Source organism: Columba livia, chromosome 5 (genome assembly GCF_036013475.1).
Source record: "Columba livia isolate bColLiv1 breed racing homer chromosome 5, bColLiv1.pat.W.v2, whole genome shotgun sequence".
Classification (NCBI taxonomy): Eukaryota; Metazoa; Chordata; class Aves; order Columbiformes; family Columbidae; genus Columba; species Columba livia.
Genome location: NC_088606.1, coordinates 15,854,420 through 15,872,472, shown reverse-complemented (window position 1 = coordinate 15,872,472; position 18,053 = coordinate 15,854,420). Strand labels below are relative to the sequence as shown.

Here is an 18,053-nt window from a genome sequence, read left to right as displayed (position 1 = left end):
GGAGTCTCCAGAAAGGACACTTGTAAGCACTGGTTAGAAAGCCATTTCCCAGGACTAGCATGTGTGTGATTGATCCTGCTGTGAAATAGAGGTGGGTTAGCACCCTTTTCAACCCTTTTAAATTTTTTTTTTTGTCATTCTTCAACACTTTGTTGCAAGCAAGTAAACTTGTGGGCTAGAGGAAGCAGTGTCATATATGAGCAGTGACCCACAACAAAGTACACTGTTTGAATCAACCACTGCGAGAGATAACCTTGTTGGATTTATTCCTATCCAGGGACAAAGGTGAGATACTAGGAGAGATACTAAAAAGAAATGTCCAAAGACTCAGAAGAAGATATAAAGGAATAATCAAAGATTAATTATATAAATTGGTGACCATATAAATCAAGAACAGTTTATTATGTGTGGTTTTGGTATGTTTTAGTGTGTTTAACCTATGTTTAGTATGTTAGAAGACCTCAGGAGTTACATTTTCATGGACTAGGTGAACTAAAGGATTTCTTCCTTAGAAATACCCTGCTGTATTCTGCTGTTGGTAGGAGGCTAAATGAGTTTCGTTTTCTAAATCAATTTTGAAGTTCCAATATTTCTCTGTATGCTCTGCTTGGGGGATTAGGAATACCCGGTATATGCTTATATCAGTAGACATATCAGATGAATTGAATATGTTCTTCTGTTTCGTATAGCAGTTCTGCTAACCTGATTTAATGGGTTTCTTGAGCTTTGTGTATACGTGAAGCATCTGGCTTTGCTAAGAAAATGAGGCTAAACTGTAAATCTTTGTTTATACACCATGAAAGCAGAGTGTGGTGGGGCTAAGCTGCTGTCAGAAAAGTTACTCTTTTGCTTAAGATAACCTGTCCCCTTTTCACAAAGACCCTGTATTTGCCATTTAGATAGCACACACAAGCTGAAAGTTGGAGTTTTCCAAAAGAAGAATTAGAGAATTCAGTTTATTTATGTGACTGCAAGCTAAGGTAGTTCTCAGGGCCTTGTCCTTTAACTTGTCCTATCACTATAACAGAAATAAAGAGCTGATCTAGCTCAGGTCTTTGACGGTAATCACGCGTGAGCAGTTTGGCCAAGATATGATATTGCACTTACTGCCAGTTCATAGGGAGAGAAATCTTGAGGTCTTTTCATTTCTTACATCTTACCTGTGCAATGGAAAGACAGCTTAGTCAATGCTGAACAAATGCCACGATCTGACTAAGGATTTATCCAAAATGAGAGCTCAAGCACCATGTCTTGCTTCAGACATTCTGTTGTTTTGTTTCCAGGCTCTGGAGTCACAGCAGTCAGTGGAAGCCCTGTCACAAATTGCAGGGGTCAGGCCCTATTCAGGGTCCATCCACTCTGCATCAGCCTTGCAGAAATTGTCCATGTCATTCCTATGGGGCCACTGGTCCAGGTGCTCTAGGAGAAGCCCTCTGGAGCCAGCTCCAATTATCCCATTTATTTTACGGAACAAAACCAAATGGTCTCACTACTGCCTCTCTCCTACGAGGAACTTAAACACAACATCGGTTAAAGCAATGACAAGGTTATGTCAGAGAGCTCAGTTTTGCAGACAAAGGCACCCCAGCAATTCCTCTGGTTGGTGGCTTTGGTTTACGGTGAAGTGTCTGCTCTATCTGAAGCACAACATGGTAAAGAGGTCAGAAATAAGTCAAAAATCCACTCTGTTTTTGTAGGGAGAGAGTTTAAGTGGCCACAGCTTCAACTGGAAACCCACTTTTGACCCCATGAGCTGGCATAACCATGGGAACTGGTTGTCATTTTAACATCTTCGCAGCATGCCTGGAGAAACCGAGGGTTAACCCAGCTGTTTTTTTCACGGGGGAACCCCACCACTCTGCTTCATCCATCTCTCCCAGGGCCATGCCAGCCCCCCTGCCTGGGCATCCCTGGCCCGGTTCCCCCTTGGGGGCTGCATTGGCACCGGCAGCGCCGAGCGGAGCTGCTCGCGGAAGCGCTGCTGGTGCCGCACAGCCTGGGGGGAGCAACCCACCTCCTCTCCCCGCTGCACCAACTGGGGCTTCTTCCTTTTGCTTGCACAGCTTCCGAGCAGGGCAGCCGAGGGCATCGTGGGGAGGGTGAGAGAGCCCCGGGAGGAAGGGGAGGGAGGCGGGGGAGACCGAACCCTCTCCCCGCTGCTGTTGCAGAAGCTGTGCCGGAGCCGGAGCCGTCGATGTGGCTCCCCAGAGTTAGTTGCTCAGCAACCAGAATCAATTAATATGCTTTGCAGAAAGTGCAGGGGAAACCCGAGCTGCTGTCAGCGAGAAGGCAGGAGGCTGAGGAGGCTGAGGGTGACTCAGGATCCCACTCCCACCTGACATTCCTTCGGTCCCACCCCATCCCCTCCAGACCCCTGTTATCTTTATTCCTTTCTCCCTCCCTACAGATGACTTACCTGTGATGACTTAGTGCGTGTGTCCCCAAATCCCTCAGGCAAGGTATTGCTTTGCTCAAGAGCTCTCCTGCTTTGAGGGTTTTGCTTTTAGGTCTAATTTGTATTTTTGGCTTATTTGTCAAGCTTTCTCCAACACTTTTCTAGAAATTCTAATAATGCTTTTTGGAAAGGGACAGCTGATGTTTTTGTCAGATGGTTTTAAAGGTACCTCAGGATGAGAAGGGTTGTTTGGTAGTGCACAGCTGAGCAGCAGTAATGAAAATGCATCATGTGTGAACTGGGAAAGTTTTTGCCTCTTCCTTTATTACAGGTAATCAGCATTGCATATATGAGACCAAAGAGGTAGAACTGATTGTTGTAAACACATAACAGACTAAATGAGGGGTTGTGTTTTTTTCTTCTCTTTTTCTGCATAGTAATTTCAGGTCTTTGGTAAGGTATTCTTTTCTTCTTTTCTTTCTTTCTTTGATTTTCTTTGGAGTCCCTCTGATGACACCACGAATCTGGGAGTGAAGAACTTCTCAGAGCTGATTGAAAATGGCATTGCGGAGCTGAAACTTAACTGGAGGAAATATATCTCCTGAAGAAGAAAATATAATGCACAGTAAGGATCTGACTTCTGGTGAAAAATTCAAGCCTAGAGAAAACTTGTCCGCTTTGTTAGGAAGAATGGGTTGGACAATTTTCTTCAGTTCCAAAGGATATCTGAATGCCATGCTGAGCTTAATCTCTGCAGCATGCTCTGTGATTCTCATCTCTTCCTGATGCACTGCATGGTAAGGCCTTTTTCCTTCCTTTTAATAATAACAACCATATTTCTGTTATAGTGAGAAGTAAAAATAACAGCAATAATCAAATGAAAATAGAAAAAATGTAGACAGCTAAAATAAGGATGTTTGTTTGTATGGTTGTCTCCAGGAGCAAGTGTTCTGATTACTGCAGCAGCTTTGTAAGATCATTTCTGTCTTTCTCCCTTGCTTTGTGACTGTGTGTATGTGCGTGTGGGTGTTTGTGCACACCTGTGCAGTCATTTGCAGTTGGACTGGAACATCAGTAGCTGTATTGTACATATTCCCATGCTAAAGAGGATGGTTAAGAATTTGCTTTGATATTTCTCTCTTTCCCTCCCTCCCTCTACTCCCCTGCTGCCTCCTTTTTCGCTTGCTGTCTGTCTCTCTGGGGTCATGGTCCTATACCTGCCCTGCACCTCAGTCGTGCACTGACTGCTAGAAGGCAAAAATAGAAGGTAAAAGAAATCCTATATCAATGTAAGAATAGTTCTGAATAAGTATTATCTGAGTAAATAAAAACTACAGAAGGGTTTTTGAATGTCTGCAAGATCTGCAGGTACAAAAGATTTACTTTGTTTTGTTTCCCATGGGAAACAAATATCAAATGCAGACTTGGATGCTGTGTTTCAGGTACAGTGGGAGGCAGATCCTTTTACACATGCCAGAAAGCCAAAAAATGACAACTGTGAATTATGGCAACGTTACTCTTGATGACCCATATCATAAAATAAGCAAACCCAGTACAAGATGTTCTCATATCAAGTAATTTTTGTCATGTATTAGCAGGGTGTTGAGAATTCTTATAAATAGCTTCAGTGGATGTTGCAAGATATTTTTCATTAACAGCTGTAATATGCTTTCATCTTTGGGATGAAGGGTGCTAGGGGAGTAGGAGGTGATATTACTAACTACTTGACTTAACAAAATTTGGGGTCATTATCAGGAAATTGCCAAGCAGATCGGGAATTATATAGTGATTACACTGAGATGGAAGAACAGGTTAGTTCTGCAGAAAGCCTGGTTTACTTGGATCTCTGATTCAGAAATTAGGGTAGAAGTGAAAAATTAGAAATTAGGGTAGTAGTGATGTCAAATATACATATTTTCTTATACATTCTGGTTGATCACTGAGTTTGGAAGAGGGCAAGTTGGGTGCATCTTGAGGAGCAAACTGCGGTAAGGGCCTGCCCCTGCTCTGAGGGTCATCCCTTGCGATCCCACTGCTTTTGGTGAGGTTAGAAATGGACCAGGAGTGGGTTGGCGTGGTGGTTGTCATGGACTGTCCAGCTGGGTGTAGAGGTGACAGGTTCCTGGCAGCTGGTTTTGAGGATGAGAAGGATGCAAAGAGCCAAAACAAAAAGGCCACATGAGGACTCATGAACGAGAATCAGAATTTAAATCCTATTCAGAAGATGAAATTCTGTGGTAGTTCCTAATACATCTCTTCCTTGTATGATGAAGGACTCCATAAGACAGTTTTTGGGGAGAGAATGGTAATGCAGCTTTTTCAAATCACTGCAGTAGGAAGAAACAGAGACGATACAAACACATTCCTTTTCAGTAGGATTCAGAGGAACCAACCTTGATTTTAGGAATAAAGGTTCAAAATATGCATACGTGTGCATTGAAGTAGATATTTTTGTGTATTTTACCATCTAAAATGGAAAGCTGAGGAAGGACAACACAACCCATAAATGTTTTCTTCCAGTCTTCACTGTTGAAAGAAGCTCTTATTTGAGGGAGTAGCCCCCTCGGCTCTTTCTGTCAACAAGGGCTGCATCCTAAATTCAAGTTTCCCATTGCAAATCTCTCTTCACATCAGCAGTTCTATTTCAATCAATGGGACAACTCATATGAGTAAGAACTACTCATGTGAATAAATTATGAAAGGTTTTATAAGATCAGAGTCTTTGATTGTCATGGAAACAGATTTATTAGGCTTTGGGCATAATTCGTGTTTCTTTTCTAAACAAAATCATTTTTCCTTTTACCCATCTGAATCCTTTTGCCTTGTAATTAGGACAAGAAAAATAGGTTAATTGCATTCTTAAAAATCATGCAGCTGTACAGATATGTTGTTAGCGAAGAACTGTCAGAGTATGCAGAACTTTACTTTTATTAGTTGTCTCCAAATCTGAGAGAACGGTATTCTTATTGGAATCATTCATTGCCTTATTTATTTTTGTGACAGTATTAACATTGCTGCTAGGTATTTTCAATTCTTCTGGCAACTCATCACAAACAATAATAACAAAAATAATTCTTTTAAAATATCACCGATCTTATAAAAGTACTCACTATTATTAGGTTCAAGGGTACTTAGCAAGCTTTCTACTACATTAAATATTTCCATTTTTCTAGTTAATACATGATGTTTAGCTCTTTATTTGATCCAGGAACATATTTATCTGTAGGGTATAGAAGTACAATATGAAGTCATAATTATAGTAAACTTCCTACACAATGTAGATATATGTTGAAATATGAAGCATAAAATAATCTAGATTTTCCTTCTCTATGCAATTTTGCGTGCTTATAAATGTCTATATTATTAAGATATATGTTACATAACAAGTAATATTTCCTTCACTATAATTTGTAAAGAACAGTTCCTTTTCAGAATACAGTACATAAGAATTTTTTTTTGTGCTAGATTATGCTCTATGGAGGAATGAAAAATATTGCAGAAAGCAAGCATAGCAACCTTTAAAATGTATCCAGTACACTAATGCAGCAATGGGTTTGTTTATTTTATCCCCATAATAGCAACAAATACATAGCAAGAATAGTGGATTATTTTCTGAAGAGTGTGTGATTTTAGGAGAGAAGTTTTTGCACAGTACAGGATCTTTGTTGTCTTTAGTAGACATTTCTGTCAATGATTTACTGTGATTTAGAACTCTTTATTTAGTGACATTTTCAATTATTTACTTTAAACATATGCTGTATTTGGCTTTGTCAATTATAAAGCAAATTAAATTAGCAATTTCCTTTTCTTTTAAGATACTACTCAATAAAGGTCTGATGCTGAAAACACATGTATTTCATTTCAGTCTAGTGAACTGTTTCTTTAGATAAACTATGTGAATTAGAGCTTGAACCATCTGCATTATCAGGGAAGTTATACTGAACAGTGGAAATACTTGCAGCAATTATTTCTAGTCAAGAAAAACATACTTTAATAACACAACACCTGAGCAGTTCCTGTACTTGGAATGCCTTGAGCTGTCTCAATTCAAGATCCAGCAAAAACCCGATGTTCTAAAGGCCTGCAAAAAAATCCCAAACAAAACCAAATGAGTCTTAAACATTTGTTGCTTAAGCATAAATAACTATAGAAAGAATACTTATCTGACAAGAAATTTCAGTAGAGCAGCATGTGTGCTTTTCATAAACCAGGATATAAAATTTAAATGACTTAATGTTTTTTAAAAATGAAAAGCTCTAAAAATCTGCTTGTATGGAAATAATGACTTCAAAATGGCACATTTCCTTTTAACATTTTAAATCAAATTTCCATTTATTACAAGAAATTGTACTGATATCTGTTTGTCTGTTCTTCTCAGTGAAAATCTGCAAAACTTTGACATATATATAATAGAGAGAGAGAGAAAGAGAGAGAGAGAGAGGGAAATGTTACATATTTTTAACTACATCTGCCACAGCTGTCCCAATATTTATTTGCCTTCACAGGTCAGCTCTTTAACTAAAGCTCTCTGAAGTGCCATCTTTAGCAGTACATATTGTATAGCCCCATATTACTGATGCTAAGCAGCTGTTTTTATCAGGTCTGTGGTGGATGTAAGCTCTGATTGTGATCCCCTCCTTTAATTCTTCTCGTGTCTTCAACAAAAAGGAGGCCCCTTTTTTGCTGAGAGTTTTGCAAATACCACAAGAAGTAGTTTCTACTACAAAAATCTTTGGGAGGCCTTCAAAAGGCAGGCAGGCTAAGAGTAGAATTAATCGAGTGTTAATATCCTTATTAAATAGATAAGGAACTGAGGAACAAAGAAACTGCCCAAAGCTATACTGGCAAGGGAAGAGCTCAGAATTGAACACAAATGTCCTTATTCTCAGTTCGTCACTGTCCCTGCAAAGTTTTTCTTAATTATGCTCTTTTTTTTTTTTTCTTAATGACTTGCATTTGGACCTTTAAGTTAATACTAGTTGAAGTATCAAATGTGAAAGGGAATTACTGATGCGTACTTCCTTTCCAGTCTCACACGGTTGTCCTAAAAATTCTTTTTTCTCTCCGTTGTCTTTGAATGTAACCATTAATTATGTAATTGCTTTACTACACAGGGGAAGCATATCCTAGATTAAATGGAAAATTAATAAACAGAAATATCCTAAATGTGCCACACAGTTTCTGGAGGTTGTATATGCGTCTCTGTTTAAGCTGTCAGGGTTTAGGGATAGTTGTGAGGGTATGTAATAGTTTTGCGGGCTCTTGGTAAATGAATCAAATTCCAACATAGAAAAAAATCCAGTTAAAATGTAAAAAGACTGATGTTTTTCTATTAAGAATTCACACAGGTCATTATAAATCCAGCACTTATATGCAAAAAGATGACACAGAGAATATGTTACCTAACACTGATGCTTATTAACCCTGGTGTGTCTCCTGTATCGAAAGTAATCTTTCAGCTTTTTATCCTCTTTATGAAAAAAACAAGACAGTTTGTACAAAAATTACGTAGCTGCTAAAATTAGAAAAAAAGCTTTTTGTAAATGTGCCAGAGTTTTGGAATGAGTTCTGCAGCAAACTCTCCCAGAAGCTTCAGAGGTGTCTGCTCACTTTGGTCTACTTATCCAGCTCCAGGTGTGACACACCTCTGGATGCTGACAGGTATTGTACTTACCCATTACCCAATGACATACTAACATAGAAGAGTATGAAAGTCTGATTAAAAGCAATACTTCCACTGGAAACCTCATCTCATTTGTGTTTTATTCCTGAGAAGTGTAAAGAAGGTAACTTAGAGTGTACCCTAGTGCATCAAGTACACACTTATATCTTTTCTGACATGAACTTTTTACTGGCTTACAATGAAAAATGGTTAGAAAGGATTGCCTTAGTCAGTATATGCTCCATTAAAGTAAGCAATTACATAACGTGCTTCAAAATACTCTTCTCCAATGTACAGAGCTCAGGGCAGCCACTTACATTCTACTTTTAGCAGCAGTGGTGGTGCACAGAGTCATCCCAGGCCTACCTCAGCCCTCTGTCCTAAACCAGACCTAATGTTACCTGTAAATATTATAAAAGTGGTTCTGAAAGGCTTTTCCAGTTAAGTTGGCAATTTTTCCATGGAACCTTGGATATTAGAATACATAAAAGCATTTAAGTTCTACACATGCTGGTGTTTAAGAGCTTAACATACCACATGACCCCTAGTTCTTTTTTAAAATAGGGGGCCTAAGGGATCTAAATGCTTTTGAGGATCTGAGCATGGGGTTTGTAATATTTGTATATTTCCCATAACATTAACAGATCAGGAATAAAATCTAATTATTACAGTAGGGTAGTTATTGAACTTTGACAGGTAAGGTGGTTTTTAGTTGGCTAAGAAGCATTGGAGAACTACTGAAGTCCATGAACATAAATAAAGCCTCAGAAGCAAAATGCCTGGAGAAAAGTTGATGAGCCAAAGAGATCAGTAAGCTTTGATGAAATAAGAGATTGCAAAAAGGGTAAAGGATATCTGGTACATCTCTTCATGAAAAAACAGGGTGGAGGAATGCCTGTTCCAGTTTTCAACCAAGCTAGAAAGGAGTGGTGAGAGGAGAAAACAATGTGGTGTTTGTGAATATAAATCACGCCTTGATAGCTTGTTGCCCATTTGATAAGGATATTAATGCAATGCACATTCTTAACCTCTGAAAAATGGTACCTTATAATTTTATGCATATATCTTCTGATATTGAAAAGCATCACTTTCTCCTCCATGCAAAACTGTGATATATTTGGTGAGAAAAATTAGGACTTTACTTTGACACATCCCAAAACCTAGCAATACTGTCTGTAAAGTGGAATGTTACTGAGCTATGTTGAGAATTAAAGAAACTTTCCTTTAAGGAAGGCAAGTCTGATGCTTGAAAACAAAATCACTTAACTTTTTTGATGAGAAAGCAGATGGAAAGCCTGTTTATTAGGACCTGTGACCTGTGTGTTGTTGGAATTTCTATTTTAGTTTGTGCCTAAACCAAAAACTGGATGAGATTATTTTGTTCAGGTATTCAATGAATATAGAAGCAATACATAATACTTAGCAGAAGAAGGTAGGATTTTGAAATGGCTTTTAAAGCATTCTTGAAAGTGGCTCTTAATGGGTGACCACAGTGACCCTTAGGATAGTATTTTTTCTGTGCTACTGAACATAGTATTTTTTCTCTGTCCGTATTAATCAAAGCTCAAAACCAAGGCTTTCCTTAGGAAGAGTCATCCATTTCACTGATGTCATATCCATTTGTTTCGGGCTCCTGTGTTTTCATTCCAGAACAAATGCTCTGTGTTGGACCAAAACCTTCTGGATCTTGGCCGAGCTGGGTGCATTCTCGGAACGCTGCTGTGAAAATGTGTGACAATCCACCTTGTACCTGCTTCTTCAGAGCCGCTCTGGGATATTATTAACTCAGTATAAAGGGAACAGCATCTTTGACGTGATTTAGTATAATGTTCACAGTGTTTCAGTGTGTCATGTCCCTGGAAACATCCTGAGAGTGCACTGCGATGTACCTTTTAATATTGTTTTAACATCACCAGCAAATCAGAGCTGGTTGAGGAAGGGTTGGTCTGTTACTTCTGCTCTTAATTGTTATCCCTCAAATTCAGCATTTGTTCATGTGCTTTCTAATGGAATTGTAAGGGATCACTGGTATCTTTGGGTCTAGTCTTTGTTCCCACCTTGAAAACCAAGCAATGGATATTTAGTACGGAAGGACCCACAGATCATCTGCTCCATCCGTGCTCACTCAACACAGGATAATTCCAGTCCTCCTGAATGAATTTTAGTAAGCTAGTAAAAGACCACAAGTCACATCTGCGACATTTCACAAGAGGAGATAGATCAAAAGCATCGCTAAAGCCTTATATTGCTTTGAAAAATGAATAAATAAATAAAGCAGGGCATACCTGGTCTTACAGAGGGAATCCTATAATAGTTTTGCTGAATCTGTCTCAAAATTCATTTGTGATCTCTCATCTGGCTTTCCGTAGATTTATGAGTACATGAAGCAGGGACACCAAGTGGGCATCACAGCGATTTTAACATCAGAAACACTAGTTCTCCCTACCTTACAACCTGTTCCTACCCACAGCCCTTCTCTGGAGCCTCACGTGGAGGTGCAGCATCTCCCTGCAGAAGTCAAGTCGCGCGTGAAGAGAGAAACAACCTTTCTGGATCTCCCTGCAGGTTAAGCATGGGAGTAGAACAGCGTGAATGTGATGCAAACAGACAGGATCAATAAGCAATTTCCTTCATAAAACAGAGGAGACCTTCCTGACATCAGTTCTTCAGGGATAAATCCCAAATATTTTTACCAAGTTAAAACACATGAATTACTATATATCTTAAGAATCTGCTGGTGTGTCCTCCTTGCCCACACATCTCTAGTAGATGCCTGTACAGACACGTTCTCCTTTGTCCCTTTTTGTGTCTGTCCCAGTCTGTGTGAACACACATCAGTAACACCCATGGCAGTGTCTCTGGGTACATCTATCCTGGTGTGTGTGCATGTGAACTGAGCGTCTCACCCCTTCGTTACACACATGCATGCCCCTCCTGCAAAGGGACATCTCTGTGGGATTGCTCCCTGTCCTGACTCTCCAAAGACCTGATCTCCCATTCCCCTGTGGGCTATGGACAACTCCTCAGCCCTTGGTGATACCGCTAAGTACTGACCCTTCAGCTGTGTGCACAAATGTTGGCTCCCAGGTGATTCAATGAAAGAGCCAGCATGGCCTCATGGGCCATGGCCATGTCCCAGTTTCTCTCTTGGTCTATGAGCTCTGTCAGTATGATCTTGTGGGCCATACCCACCACAGGTCCTTACGGCTCCTCATTGCAACGCCCAAGCTTTTGGCCCAACTTTCACCCACGTGTTAGTATATGATGACTGCTACTGCTTTTAGAACCACACCCCACTGAAATGCTGTGAGCTGCAATGCTTTGGATAGCTGTTTGGGTAAGGAGATTGCAACCTGGTAGGACTTTTCTGCTTCAGCTGCTTGATTTGCACTGGGGTGAGAAACGCAGTGCTTTGCACATGAATGTGCCTGTGTCCTCTGTGCTGGGGTGAGAGCTCCCATCCTACAGCCAGTGTGAACTGATGAGGAGCCAGAAAATCTGCACTTAAGAAAGTTGCCATAACCTCAGTTCCCCACGGACACAAATGGCCAGGCCAAAGCTGCTGTCTGTTTCAGACTTTTTCCCCTAGTCTGGAGCTATGAAGTCCTGTCCCCTCTTGTACTTTTATAGAGATGCTGGGTTCTCCTGGAAATCAGGTTACAACCCCTGTGTGCGTCAGCTTCCAAATCTGTTCATCAGGGCTACTGAACCTTGCTTGTGTGTCCCAAGGTGAGGATTAATCTGTTAATGTTTGTAAAAAGCTATGTAAATGATCTGTATCATGCTGACAGGTCAAGTACTGCATTGCTCGCTGGCTGCTCCTCCTGACAGTTTAAGATATATGCCAAACAATGTCTACCTTTTTCAGACAGTGTTCATTGATGTAGCTTGACTGGCTTAACCCTCTCGGGCTTTGGCCCTACTTCTTCTAGCTTACTGATTGGGTGATACAACAGAAATAGGCAAGACTGATGCTTTTTCACATAACCTAGAATAGAATAAATACATCGATTTATGCTTGTGCAGGACCGTGAGCTCAAAAGGAACCTCTTGGATCTATTACAGCACATGTGCAATTCAGGTCCTGAAGGCTGGAAAACAAGGCTGTGTGGAGCTCAGTGCTCTGCTTGGCTGTGGGCAAGAGGCAGCAGCAGGTGCTTCTGTGAGCCGCTGGCAGGATTTGGCCCTGCTGCACCCACAGGAGCTGCAGGTGCTCAGAATGGCTGCGAGGCTTAGCATGAGCCTCTCCGAGAGTGTGAACCTTACCCAAGAGGAGGGTGTGCTTGGAATTTGGGAGCCTTTTTGTCCTATGCTTATGAAATAGAATGCAGCTATTAGCAGTGGATCCAACTCCCATAACTAACTCCACAAGCACACAGAACAAAAGGTGGCCAAAAGGCAAACAACTAGTTTCACTGCCTGTTTTACCACATACACAGTCCTAGTTATCAGCATCTCATGTGGATCTTTATGTTGATTTTTGGCATGAATTATTAATACTTTCATTATCTTTAATTCTTTTTGCAGTGAAGATCGTTAATTTGCCACTGACCTTCATTAATGTTTCTGTGGATGTATCTATCCTTTTCCTTAAATACCTAAGCTAGAAAGCAAAGCTGCAGCATGAGGCAGGGACTGTTCTCAGTACAAGCTGTTACTATCGAGAGCAGGACAGCCAAAAGAAAGGGGCTTTCTGTGAATGTTTTTTGTCACATGGTCCTCTTTTTTGAGGCTACTGGAGCTGATAACTTCCCATGTGAGTCATTTTCAGGGACTAAGACAGGGATAAGGGGCCAATATGTAACACTAGCGATTTGGGTGGCTAAATTATGAAAAGGTGTTGTTTGTTTCTGCCAGTATTGCTTGTCTGGGCACCTTTTGTTTTCAAAGCCTAATCCAGTACCTGGTGGAGTCAGTGAGAATTGTGCCACTGATTTCTTCCACATCTGGATCACACCACTAGCTCGTTTCATCACAAGTTGCTGTGGTAGGAAATATGAACGGACCGTAGCTTTGCACTTTATTTCTTTGCCTGAATCTTTCAGTTATTTTCCTGCTTCAGATATTTATCTGCCACATACTTAGAGCTTCAGCAAATGTTCAGGGCATATCTCAGTGTCTGCACAACGCCTCTGCATGCAGATATCCACTGGTATTATCAGAGCTGCTCTGCAACTGGGTGTCTCAGAGATTTAGCACACGTCTTGTTTAGTATCACTCAAAGAGCTTGTTTGTCAGCCACAAAACTCTGTGAAAATGATCGACAATGAAAGGAACTGATTTCTTCTTCCTCCTCATAAAATTACTACATATCTCCATTTAGGGTGTTTGTTTACATTCATACTAAACTGCCGGTATTAATGTACCCAGCCCGCATTGATCTAGCTGGTTTAAGCAAAATTCAGAGGGAAGATGGTAGGGCAGGGGATTTGAGGTGCATCTAATGAAGGTAGCAGGACTGTGGTTGTAGTTGCAGGTAGCTGCTCTTCATATGGGTGGAAGCCCCTTGTTCTTTCTGGGAAATTTCTGCTCCCTCCTGGCTATGTTGGAGCTGCCTTGGGCATGGATATGTGTGCAGCAGTCCTATGACTGCAGCAGAGATATAGGTGATGTCTGTTATAAATAACTGCAAGTTGGAACAGGATTTGCAACCCATGTTTGGGAGGTCTTGAATACCTTATTTACTATGCTGTATTAAAAAACAACAACAACAACAAAAAAGAAGTGTAAATTTATAATAAAATAATGAAGATGAAACATCTGTAAATCTTCCTTTGATGAGATGACTAGCAACATTCTAGTGTTTACAGTTTGGACAGCAGAATGACACAGAAAAAAACCCCAAATTAGCATTTACAACAAGTCAGGAATGAGAAAACAGAAGGAAGGCAGCAGAGATTTGTCCTGACAGAGGGTTTATGGCTCTTGAGAGAGGGAAATGTGCCATCTATGAAGAGCAGTCATTTTTGCAAAACCTTGTTTTCCTGGTTAGCAATTACTACCTGGCAACAGTGAGGGAGAAGCAGCCTGTACCATGCTTGACAAGATGGAAATCTGGTGCTTCAATGAATGTTTGGTAGCTCTGCACAGCGTCCTCCTGGCAGCAGATACCTGGGGACAGAGTGCTAATGAGCAGGGAGGACGGAGATGAAGCTTCTCAGAGCCAGGGACGTTCACACTGACCAATTTCACACCTGAAAAGGGTGTCACCATGCTCATGGAGATGCACCCAGGATTCCAGAGGCCCTGACTCCCCAGTTCCCACCTGGTGCTGTGGCCACTCAGCCATCCTTCCTGTAAGAGGCAGCAGCATACAACAAAAATGTTATTGCAAGTGTACTGTGGAAGAGTTTGTTCTTAACTGGATGTGAAATGTACAGAGGGTGGCATGGTCCTCGTGCTGGTGGAGCATGGTGTACATGCAGGTATCTATCTATAACAAAGATATTTTATTCCTTAATAATTTGCAAATATCTACGTGCAGTGAAGTGCTGTGCATTTGTAAGCCATGCAGGTTTCCTCCTCAGTAATGTTTACTGTAGCCCCAGGGAGAGCGCAGAGAGTGTAGCCGTGACCAGAGCGGATAACTTCGTCAGAGGAGGGAAGTTACCCAGCCTCGCTGACAGATTTTTATGAAGGGTTTCCCAAGGCCAGCCTGCAGCAGCGCATCGTTACAGATACGCCTTTGACATTTGTAGACCAAGACGCAGCGGTATTAAAAGTAAAACACCGCCAGTGGGTTTCCATAAAAAGCCTGATTCTTGGATTATTTGTGGGGGTTTGAATGTAGCTATGAGTTGTACAACCCTAAGCTTTCTCTTGGAAGGACTCTATCAACCTACTTTCTTTCTTTCCCTTCAAGCACAGTGAGCCGCAGCAACGCTGCTTTGCTCTGCAAGCTACCTGCAACTGCTCCCTGCCAGTGAGCAGCTCCTGCTTTGGCTTGCACACTCCAAGCAAGCTCCAGTGAAGAAAGGGCTGGAGAAAGGAAGGAGAAATTGAGAAAAACTGGAAGAAAGAGAGTCATGAACTTGGGAAGACAGACTCAGGAGTCCTCTGGATTTTTTCTTTCAGAAATAAGACAAAAAATGCTGCTGGCTAAACCTTAGCTTCCAGAAAATTTGACAGAATTAACTTCTCCATAAAACAGATTATCCTTTTGGAAAAATAACTGGAGTCTTTCTTACTAACTCGTGCAGAATAGATTGTCCAGTTTTCCTATGGCTGCTGCCATAGGTCCTAGTCTGCTTATAGGCATGAAATGTGGACAAGTGTAATTATGATGCAGGCAGATTTAAGTGTCCCCAGACAGGATTTCGAATAATGAAAAGAATATAAATATTGGATCTGTGAAAAGAAAATGTCCATTATTAAAATCAACCCACAAGCTTGCACTTGTGAAAAAGCTTTCTTCTTCAACACAGCTGTCAGCCCCACTGGGATTTTAAATTGGAGTTTCTCTACTGTAACTCTCACTTCCTATTTGAAAAGTACTGTCAGAAACATTAAACTTTTGCGTTGGGTTTTTAAAATACAGGAAAGATAATATAATTGCTATACTAAGGTAGAGTTATGAGCTTTTAGGCCCTTCAGTTTTTGGCAAATAAAGGTTACGTCTTTTGATTCATGGAATAAGACATTTCCCTATATAAATTTGCCATACGCTTTCTCTTCAGAAAAAAAGTCTTCATCCCTTCCTCTCCTCTGGACCATTTGGCACAGCTCTTTCCTTTGTAACTGCCTGCACTTCATTCGAGAGCTGGCTGCATTTCAGTCACCAGTCACTGTGTCGAGTTTCTGTGTGAATTATTGAAGTGTGCTTGGCATCCAGAGATCTAAGGAACTGAAAAGTATGGTTCAAATGTTGGACTGCAACTTGAAAGGCTTCCGGAGATGCAGAGCCAGGTCTGTGGTCTGACTGAGGCAATGCCCGTGCCAAACTCAACAAAAAAAAGTCTCTGGGTGACAGAAGGATGGCTCTTGCTGGACCCGTGGCCTGTGCAACACGGCTTCCAGCTTCAGCGTAAAATAGAGTGGTGTAGAGGGTGCCACAAAATGCCAACCCTAAGGGGAGAACAAAGGTCACATGCATTGCCTGTGTCAGTGATGTTTGGGAGAACCTAAGGACAGACAAGACAAGCAAAATAGAACTTACCTTGAATTCTTAAGTTATACAGGCTTTTGTGAATGCATTTAAACAGCTGGGAAGTCTTTGGAGAAAACTTACTTCAAGCAAATGGAAATCTTTGGAAGGCTGCTTCTGTATCAGGAGGAAACAGAAAGAAATTTAGTTTAAGGATGTTTTTCTGTGTTGTGTTGATTTATTTTCATTTATCATTGGCATTGATTAACACTGAATTGACAGGGCAGTGTCATTATTAGTGCTTTATTAATCTTCTTCATTAGCAAAATACTATGTATAGTAGAAAAAAAAGGAAAGGTGCACTTTTTTTTTTTTTTTTTGGTGTGTGTGTGTCCATCCTTGGAGTCTCTAGAGCCATCTAGAGCCATAGATCAATTGCTGGTGTTTAGTGACCTCCTGCCCAAGAGTGTACGGCCTGTGGGTGGGTCTTCTATGGCTGGCACTTGTGTGGTGCATAATAGAAGATGACACTGGCCCTTGAAGCCTTATGGGAATAATATTTTCAGCAGGATGAATTGTTCCTGAATGTTTTCATCAATGTACTGTGTTACATGCCCAAACATTTTTTTCATCATCTTGAGCGTATGTCCTACATTTTCTCTCTGCTCTTTTTTTTTGCACAGTTTTGATTGTAGCCAACAGCAAAGGTCAAAAGACATTTTACTGTTTCTATTTCTATATTTCTGTTAAGCTGAATTAAATTATTGGTGCTGCAAAGTGACTTGTTAAAAAGCTTACGCTGCAAGACTTCAACTGGTATAAACTGAAGCTGAGCTGCATCAGTTTAAACCAGATGATCCGGAGAGACAATGTGGTGTAAAGAGTAGGGTACTGCTCTGGAAACCAAGAAAAAGAGTTTGGTTCTCTGGAGCTTCAGTGAGCACCTTCATGAATGTAGATAAAGTTTTTCATCTTGCTCTGCCTCAGGTTTTCTGGATGGGTGATATAGTGATGCTGTATTCTAGAGTACTTTGCACATTCAATTTTTCAATCATGTAGTCTTATTCCTTTCACATCTAACATTAATCAGGACAACTGCCTGTTTAATTTACATTACAAATAGGTTTTGAAATAATAATATCTAGGAATGTTGTAGTGTCACTGAATAGGTTAATTATGTTTACCAGTGTCTGTGAGTATTCTCTAGAAGGTAACCTTTCTCAGTCCAGAATTGAACCAGCATTGAGTTTTACCTATCAAGCAGCCCTGCATTTCTTTACTACATAGTAAAGTAAATCCAGAAGTTTTCTTAGCGTACAAATTATTCTGGTCAGAATTTCCAGGTTAACTAATATTTAGTTCAGACTTTTGAATTCGCCCTCAGATGGCCTTTGGAGAAGTTTGGCCCAAGTGCCTTTTGTGTCTTTATTTTTTTTTTTTTTTTTTTTTTAATTTTTTTATCTCAGAAATGCCACTCATGCAGGATCTTCATTTTTTTTAATATCTATTCGAATTTCCTTAAGTCATGAACAGGCAATATCTGAATATTTCTTCTATGATTAGTGCTCATTTCCCAATTTTGCTTCAGGAAGAAAGTTCTTTCTGTCACTAGAGCCTGAAGAATATTGTTGCACTGCAAGACTACCATCTTCTGTGGGTTTAGATAGTCTGTTATCACAAGTTTTTTTTGTTACTGATATGCTCGTTTCTACCAGTCACCTCACCCCAGCACTCCCTGATGCTACCTTGCAGCATGAAAAAGAAAGAAATGGATAAATATCTCCCTAGAGAACCATTTGGCCTTAAAAATATGAGTAGAGCCAAATGGATACTTAACAAACGTGAGAAAAATATCTGAACTGAGAAAACATCAGCCCTATAGGGATGCTGTGACTGCTGCTAGAATAGAAAAC

The 18,053-nt window shown here is 40.5% G+C and overlaps 1 protein-coding gene across 15 annotated transcripts in view; it reads left to right on the top strand.

The window, feature by feature from the left end:
- TUNAR (TCL1 upstream neural differentiation-associated RNA) overlaps nucleotides 1-18,053 on the top strand; it is a 175,543-nt gene that overhangs the window by 136,190 nt on the left and 21,300 nt on the right. For 11 of the 15 annotated variants that reach the window (XR_010472797.1, XR_010472792.1, XR_010472793.1 and 8 more), the window contains one exon: nucleotides 2,898-3,192. The exons of 1 other annotated variant lie outside the window; for it this stretch is intronic. The gene's annotated coding sequence lies outside the window, so the exon portion shown is untranslated. Of the gene's footprint in view, nucleotides 1-365; nucleotides 2,727-2,832; nucleotides 3,193-18,053 lie in introns of those variants that run through there. 3 more of the 15 variants (XR_010472798.1, XR_002417882.2, XR_272200.3) reach the window with 3 other exon arrangements.